Raw genomic sequence first — 7,934 nt, 5'->3', positions numbered from 1 at the left:
AGGAATTTATCCATTTCTTCCAGGTTTACTAGTTTATGTGCATGGAGATGTTTGTAATAATCTCTGATGATGGTTTGTATTTATGTGGAATCTGTGGTGATATCCCCTTTATCGTTTTTTATTGCATATATTTGATTATTCTCTCTTTTCTTTTTATTAATCTGGCTAGTGGTCTATTTTGTTGATCTTTTTGAAAAGCCAGCTCCTGGATTTATTGATTTTTTTGAAGGTTTTTTTGTGTCTATATCTCCTTCAGTTCTGCTCTGATCTTAGTTATTTCTAGTCTTCTGCTAGGTTTTGGATTTTTTTGGTCTTGCTCCTCTAGCTCTTTCAATTTTGACGACAGGGTGTCAATTTTAGATCTTTCCTTCCTTCTTATGTGGGCATTTATTCCTATATATTTTCCACTAGACACTGCTTTAAATGTGTCCCAGAGATTCTAGTATGTTGTGTCTTCATTCCATTGGTTTCAAAGAACATCTTTATTTCTGCCTTCATTTCATTGTTTATCCAGTCAACATTCAACAGCCAGTTGTTCGGTTTCCATGAAGCTGTGCGGTTCTGAGTTAGTTTCTCAATTCTGAGTTCTAACTTGATTTCACTGTGGTCTGAGAGACTGTTTGTTGTGACTTCTGTTCTTATGCATTTGCTGAGGAGTGGTTTACTTCCAATTATGTGGTCAATTTTAGAGTACGTGTGATGTGGTGCTGAGAAGAATGTATGTTCTGTGGATTTGGGGTGTGGAGAGTTCTGTAAATGTCTATTAGGTTTGCTTGGTCCAGGACTGAGTTCAAGTCCTATATATCCTTGTTAATTTTCTGTCTCATTGCTCTGTCTAATATTGACAATGGGGTGTTAAAATCTCCCACTATTATCGTGTGGGAGTCTAAGTCTCTTTGTAAGTCATTAAGAACTTGCTTTATGTATCTGGGTCCTCCTGTATTGGGTGTGTATATATTTAGGATCGTTAACTCTTCTTGTTGCATTTATCCTTTTACTATTATGTAATGTCCTTCTTTGTCTCTTTTGATCTTTATTGGTTTAAAGTCTATTTTATCTGAGATGAGAATTTTAACTCCTGCTTTTTTTTGCTCTCCATTTGCTTGGTAAAGCTTCCTCCATCCCTTTATTTTGAGCCCTTGTGTATCCTTGCATGTAAGATAGGTTTCCTGGATACAGCACACCAATGGGTTTTGGCTTTTTATCCAATTTGTCGGTCTGTTTCTTTTGATTGGGGCATGTAGCCCATTTACATTTAGGGTTAATATTGTTATGTGTGAATTTGATCCTTCCATTTTGATGTTAGCTGGCTGTTTTGCCCATTAATTGATGCAGTTTCTTCATTGTGTTGATGCTCTTTACCATTTGGTATGTTTTTGGAGTGGCTGGTACTGGTCGTTCCTTTCTATGTTTAGTGCCTCTTTCAGGAGCTCTTGTAAAGCAGATCTGGTCATGATGAAATCTCTGAGTGCTTATTTGTTCATAAAGAATTTTATTTTTCCTTCACTTATGAAGCTTAGTTTGGCTGGATATGAAATTCTGGGTTGAAAGTTCTTTTCTTTAAGGATGTTGAATATTGGCCCCCACTCTATTCTGGCTTGTAGGGTTTCTGCTGAGAGATCTGCTGTGAGTCTGATGGGCTTCCCTTTGTGGGTAACCCGACCTTTCTCTCTGGCTGCCCTTAGTATTTTCTCCTTCATTTCAACCCTGGTCCATCTGAGGATTATGTGTCTTGGGGTTGCTCTTCTTGAGGAATATCTTTGTGGTGTTCTCTGTATTTCCTGGACTTGAATATTTGCCTGCCTTGCTAGGTTGGGGAAGTTTTCCTGGATAATGTCCTGAAGAATATTTTCCAGCTTGGATTCATTCTCTCCATCGCATTTAGGTACAGCTATCAAACATAGATTAGGTCTTTTCACATAGTCCCATATTTCTTGGAGACTTTGCTCATTCTTTTTAACCTTTTTTCTCTAATCTTGCCTTCTTGTTTTATTTCATTGAGTTGATCTTCGACCTCTGACATCCTTTCTTCAGCTTGGTCAATTCAGCTATTGACACTTGTGTATGCTTCGTAAAGTTCTCGTGTTGTGTTTTTCAGCTCCATCAATTCACTTATATTGCTGTGTGAACTTCCCTGCAGTCCTGTTTATATGGGTATAGTTAGAACTGCCTTGGCAATGGCAGCCCACCTCTGTAATGGCAGATTCTATCTGTAATGGGGGGCTGCCGCGGCAATGGCAGGCTGCCTCAGCAATGGCAGACTACCTCTGTAGTGGTGGAGTGCCTCAGTAATGGCGGGCACCCCTCCCCTACAGAGCTGGACCATCCCGGGTTCAGCCGTGCTTGCTGTGAAACTCCCAATCCAGAGTGTTTCTGATTGCTGCTTTTTTGTGGGAGTGGGACCATCTGAGCCTGATCACCTGGCTCCCTGCCTCAGAGCCTTTTTGTTGTTGTTGTTGTTGAACAGTCGACTGTCTCCCAGGTGTTCCAGTTGCCTGTTGAAAAGGTGCCGAGATCTGTGTGATTTCCCATGCGGCGACCCACTGTGCCAGCCAAAACAGCCATGCTGAGATTTGTGACGCTTTTTTGCCCGGGAATCTCCTGGCCTGGCTCTCTGTTTCAGTCCCCTTTTCCATCAGTTGAATGGGTGACTCTGTCTTCCCAGAGCTCCAATCGCCAGCTAAAATGGAGCCCAGACCTGTGTATTTTGTACGGAGAACTGCTGCGCCAGGGCGCCGGCCAAAACAGCCGTGCTGGTGACCTGTGGGGCTCCTCTGCCTGGGAATCTCCTGGTCTGTGGGCAATAAAAATCCATCTGGAAATGTGACGTCCACTCACCCTCCACACTTTCACTGGGAGCTGCAATCCTGAGCTGCTCCTAATTGGTCATGTTGGATCTGTCTCCTTTCCTAAGTAAGTTTCTTGAACTTTACGTTCACTGTCTTTCTTTCTTTGCTTCACTCTTGGAAAGGACCAGAGTGTGAGAATTCTACCCTGAACAGGGAGAGGTGATATAATGGACGCCCCTCTATCACTAGGCTGAATGTTTTTCCAGCCCCTTCCAGCAGCAGAGGGAAGGCCTTGCATCCCCTTCCATGTTGGTCAGCCAAGCCAGAGCAACCCTCTGTCGGGGCAGTGATGTAGCATGACCTCCTGAAGTGGTTCTTAGGTGGCGTCTGGAGAGAGTGTCCACTTGCCCTGGTCCATAATGAGATGATGATCACCAGGAGGGATAACATATTGAATTTCCATAAGATCTGATTCACCTCACTGAAGGTCTTGTCTTCAGAGTTGATAGCCTTCCTCCTCTTTGAGGCATTAAAATACCTTTTTGTGTATGAGGGCACTGTGGTAGGTGATCACACTTAGTGGTTGTTGCTGTTTGATGCCCTTACTTGGCAAAATTAAAAGTTGGCAAGCCTACATGACTTCTACAGTTCTGGTGAGAAATCTCAACCAGCATTCAAAGTTCAAAGATATGGGAGCCCCACTGATGTATGACATGTCAGCTTTGAGTTAGACCAACCTGGGTTCCAAGTCTGCTACTTAATTGACAATGAGAACTGCTCTCTGCTCAAAGCCACTACCTGCTCACCAATACTGCAGATAATAATACCTAACTTATATTGGTTATAAGACAGTCTATATAAATGAATGATCTGGCATGTCACAGTTTTCCATGGTAGCCATTATCACAAGAGACTTTTTGGTCCCAACAAAAATTCCTGCAGTCTAATTCTTTCTGGTTTCTGTCCTTTCTTCTTGGGTCTTACAACTAGAGATATAGAAGCTGAAGGCAACTAATATACAACTTTGGCACCAATAGTCATGGCCAAGGTTCACAGAAGGAAACACACTTGTATCTGTGCCTCCAGAAGGAACATTAAACCTAGGATGAGACTATTAGAAAGTAGACATTTCAATATTTGAGAGCACAGATGAATATCAAAAGTAAATTACACCATAAGCCAGATGTTTTAGGTACTTTTTTTTTTTTTTTTTTTTTTTTTTTTGCCTGAAGGAAAAGTTTTAGTTCATGAAGAAAACAATGAGCAGAAATTGCCATCACAAAATAGCAATTCATAGTTCATGGTTATTTAAAATGGGCTCATTTGAAAATAATCAAAGATGTGCACAATGATTTATAAAGACAGTTGTTCATTTCAGTGTTATTTATCATACGTAAAATGTAGAAACATCCTGAACAGCTTACCGTAAAGGATTTGTTATATAAATTACAGTACTTTCATTTGACGGACTGCTATACAGCCATTAAGAATCATGTTGTTGAAAAATATTTAATGACTTGAGAAAATGTTTGCAATATTTTTTAAGCAAGGAGAGTAGGTTACAAAGTAGAATGTATAGTATGATCATATTTTATGTCATTATAACACAGATATCAGCTGACAGCTTCTAAACTTTAGGATCAGTTAAGATTGGCTCAAATGCCCAGTTCTATGGTCTTGGGAAGCCTTGCCAAGACTTTTTCAGTTTCCTGGGGACCTGTCTTCTCACAGGTCCTTCTGCCTCTTGTCAGCCGCTGTCTCACTATGCCATTCTGACTTCAATATGAAACTCAACCTCCTTATCCGCTTGCAAAACAAACGTATAGCAGCAAAGCTATTTTTCATGGCACTGATGTTTGGATAGGAAAGATGGAGGGGACAGAAGAAATATCCATATTCCTGTGGTGGCATGAGTAGTGGCCTCTCAAAAGATATGTCCATATTCTAACTCTGAGAACCTGTGAATATGATCCTTGGATAAAGAGGGTCTTTGCAGATGTAACAAGTTAAGGACATGGAGATGAGATTATCTTGGATTCACATGGGCTCTAAATCCAGTGGCACATATCTTTATAGGAGAAAGAAGAGAAGATGACACAGACAGACACAGGACAAAGGCGATGTGAAGACAGGGCGGAGATTACAGCTATAGTGCCACAGCCAGGGGACACCTGGAGCCTCCAGAAGCTGAAAGAGGCAGGAAGGAGCCTTGCTTAGGGCCTGTAGAGGGGCAATGGCTCTACCAACATGTAGATTTTATAATTCTGTCCTCCAGAACTGTGAGCAAACAAATTTTGATATTTTTTAAATTTAAGCCAGGGGTTTCCATCCTCTGGCTGGTACCAGTCTGTGGCCTGTTAGGGACCAGCCTGCACAGCAGAAGGTGAGCAGTGAGCAAGCCAGTGAAGCTTCATCTGTATTTACAGCTGCTCCCCATTGTTCACATTACCTCCTGAGCTCTGCCTCCTGTCAGATCAGTGGTGATGTTAGATTCTCATAGGAGCACAAGCCTTACTGTGAACTGCACATGTGAGGGATCTAGGTTGTGTGCTCCTTATGAGAATCTAACACCTGATGATCTGTCACTGTCTCCACCCCCAGATGGAACCATCTCGTTGCAGGAAAACAAGCTCAGGGTTCCCACTGACTCTACATTATGGGGAGTTGTATAAATATTTCATTATATATTACAATGTAATAATAATAGAAATATGAAGTGCGCAATAAATGTCATACACCTGAATCATCCCCAAACCATCCCCTCTCCCCACAACCCCACAAAGACCTGGGGAAAAATTGTCTTCCATGAAACCAGTCGCTGGCACCACAAAAGGTTGTGGACTGCTATTTAAGCCACTGGGTTCATGGTCATCTGTTATGGCAGCCCTAGGAAACTACCACAATCACCAAAGAACATACAACCGTGTTGATAACTCTACTTACTAAAGGATCCTTTGTCTCCTTTCACCACCACCAGGGAGTTTCACTCACCTTCTGGATACTTTCTTGAGCTTCTCTTAATTTTCTCACTCTTTCTTTGACCTCCTCCTCTTCCTCCCACCCATATTGTTCCACAGACCCAACTTCTCCCTCTATCCTACAAGGGTGTCATCTCACAGCCCACTGTAACTCCTACTCCCAAAATTACATGTGCCAAATTTACTTTATTCGCAGCCTTTCCTGGCTCAGTGAGGGCAACTTCATTCTTTCAGCAGCACAGTATGCAAGCACTGGACTTCCCTTGACTCTGCTCTTGGGATCAACCCACATCCAATCCATCAAGAAATCTTGCTGGCTCTACCTTCAGAATGTATCCACTGCTTGACCACTTCTGACTCCCTCCACTGCGGCTAACCTAGTCCAAGCCATCATCACCCCCTGCCAACATTGCAACAGCCTCCAGTAGATACGTCTGCTTCCACCCTTGTCTCCCAAAGGTCCGTTTTCAACACAGCACAAGAAAATAATTCCTTTTATAACTTTAGCCCAATCTTATCACTCATCTACTAAAAACCTGGCAAGGGCTCCCTTCTCACCTAGAGTAAAAGCCAAAATCCTTAAATGGCTACAAGGATAATCTGGCCCCCATCGTTCTTAGACCACATCTGACTTCTGTCCCTCGTTCACTCCATTCTAGTCCCAAGGATCTACATACTGCTCATCAAACACATGGGACACCCTCCTTGCTCCAGCAGTTTCCTCTGCCTGGAATGTTCTTGTCCAGTTGCCTAATTCCCTCCACTCCTGTGATTCCTTTCTCAAATGTTTCTGTCTCAGGGCAACAGCCCCCCTCAACATAGTCTGAATTTTCCCATGAAAATGGTTTAAATAATAAAAGCATAGTAACAACAACAAACTTCAGGCTCTGTCTGCTGACAATGGACTGGATGTTTGTGTCACCTCCACTCCCAAATTCCTATGTTGAAACCCTAACCCCCATTGTGATGGTATTTGGATATAGAGCCTTTAGAAGGTTATTAGGCTATGGCGGTAGAGCCCTCATGAATGGGATTAGTGCCCTTATAACCTGGAGAGCTCTCTTACCCTCTTTTGCCAGGGAGGATAAAGGAAGCCAGCAGCCCGCAGAACCAGCAGTTCTGCAACCTCACCAGAACCCAATCATGCTGACACCCTGATCTTAGACTTCGCGCCTCTAGAACTGTGAAAAAAAAATTATGTTGTTGGTAAACCACTCATTCTCTAGTGCTTTGGAACAGCAGCCCAAGCTGACTAAGACACTGTCTATCTATGTATCAAAAATCAAATGGTTGTCATAAGTATACTGTTAACATGTTTATTTGAACTAAAATGTGAAGTCAATTGTTTTTTCTAATATCTGATCATTAAATATAATTTGGGCCATAAAACTCAAAAGTAATTTAAATGCTTCGATTTGACTGATTGACTTGACAATATGAAATGGCTTTGCCAATCAGAGGATGAATATTTTCCAGAAGTTGAATGAGTTAAATCTTCAATTATAAAGTTGTTCTAAAATATATTTAAGATATATAAGATAAAAGCATTTTGCCAAAAATATTGCATTCACAATATTGTATTATATTGAAATTAACATTAGCGCTGTTGTGATTTACCCAACTCTGAGTATACTTAGATAAACATAATGCGTCAGAGAAAAAGAGTAACAAGTATAATTAATATTCATTTGATACAGGTCTAAACCCACTTTGGTCTAATTTCTAGAAACTGAAGATTAAATAATAAATTATTTTGCAAGCAATTTTGTTTCCAAGTCTCAGCTTTCAGCAAAACTGAAGAACCTCACCTAGTTGTCAGCTGATCATAAAATTTAATTTGGGGCATGTAATTCAAAAGGAGGTTTAAAAATTGAGTGTCCCATCTATTCCTAACTCACTGAGCATTTGTCGTAACAGGGTGTTGAATTTTGTCAAATGTTTACTCTTCATCTATGGATGTGATCATATGGTTTAGCCTATTTAATATGTTAATATTGACAAATATATTGATCAATTTTTTTAATTGAGTAAACTTACTATTCAAATCTGGTTCCATCCCCATCTACTCACTTCTGTGAATGAAAATTCTCAGTGATACCTCTATAAAAAATTTTTTAAATGGCAATATAATTCATGCTGAAACCTGTATTTTTCTATTAATAAGTAG

The 7,934-nt window shown here is 40.9% G+C and overlaps 2 long non-coding RNA genes across 2 annotated transcripts in view; both read left to right on the top strand.

Annotated features, from left to right (window-relative positions):
- Positions 1 to 7,621, top strand: part of LOC116555364 — a 16,798-nt gene extending 9,177 nt beyond the window's left edge. Inside the window, exon 3 of the long non-coding RNA XR_004270500.1 lies at positions 6,847 to 7,621. This is a non-coding gene — a long non-coding RNA (uncharacterized LOC116555364). The remainder of the gene's footprint in view (positions 1 to 6,846) is intronic.
- The window catches only part of LOC116555363, a 785,279-nt gene that overhangs the window by 661,284 nt on the left and 116,061 nt on the right, over positions 1 to 7,934 (top strand). The gene's annotated exons all lie outside the window — the stretch shown is intronic.

This window comes from Sapajus apella, unplaced genomic scaffold, assembly GCF_009761245.1.
Source record: "Sapajus apella isolate SASKATOON/1434 unplaced genomic scaffold, GSC_monkey_1.0 scaffold15, whole genome shotgun sequence".
Taxonomy (NCBI): Eukaryota; Metazoa; Chordata; class Mammalia; order Primates; family Cebidae; genus Sapajus; species Sapajus apella.
Note: the sequence above shows the minus strand (reverse complement) of the source record. Positions and strands in the feature narration are given on the sequence as shown.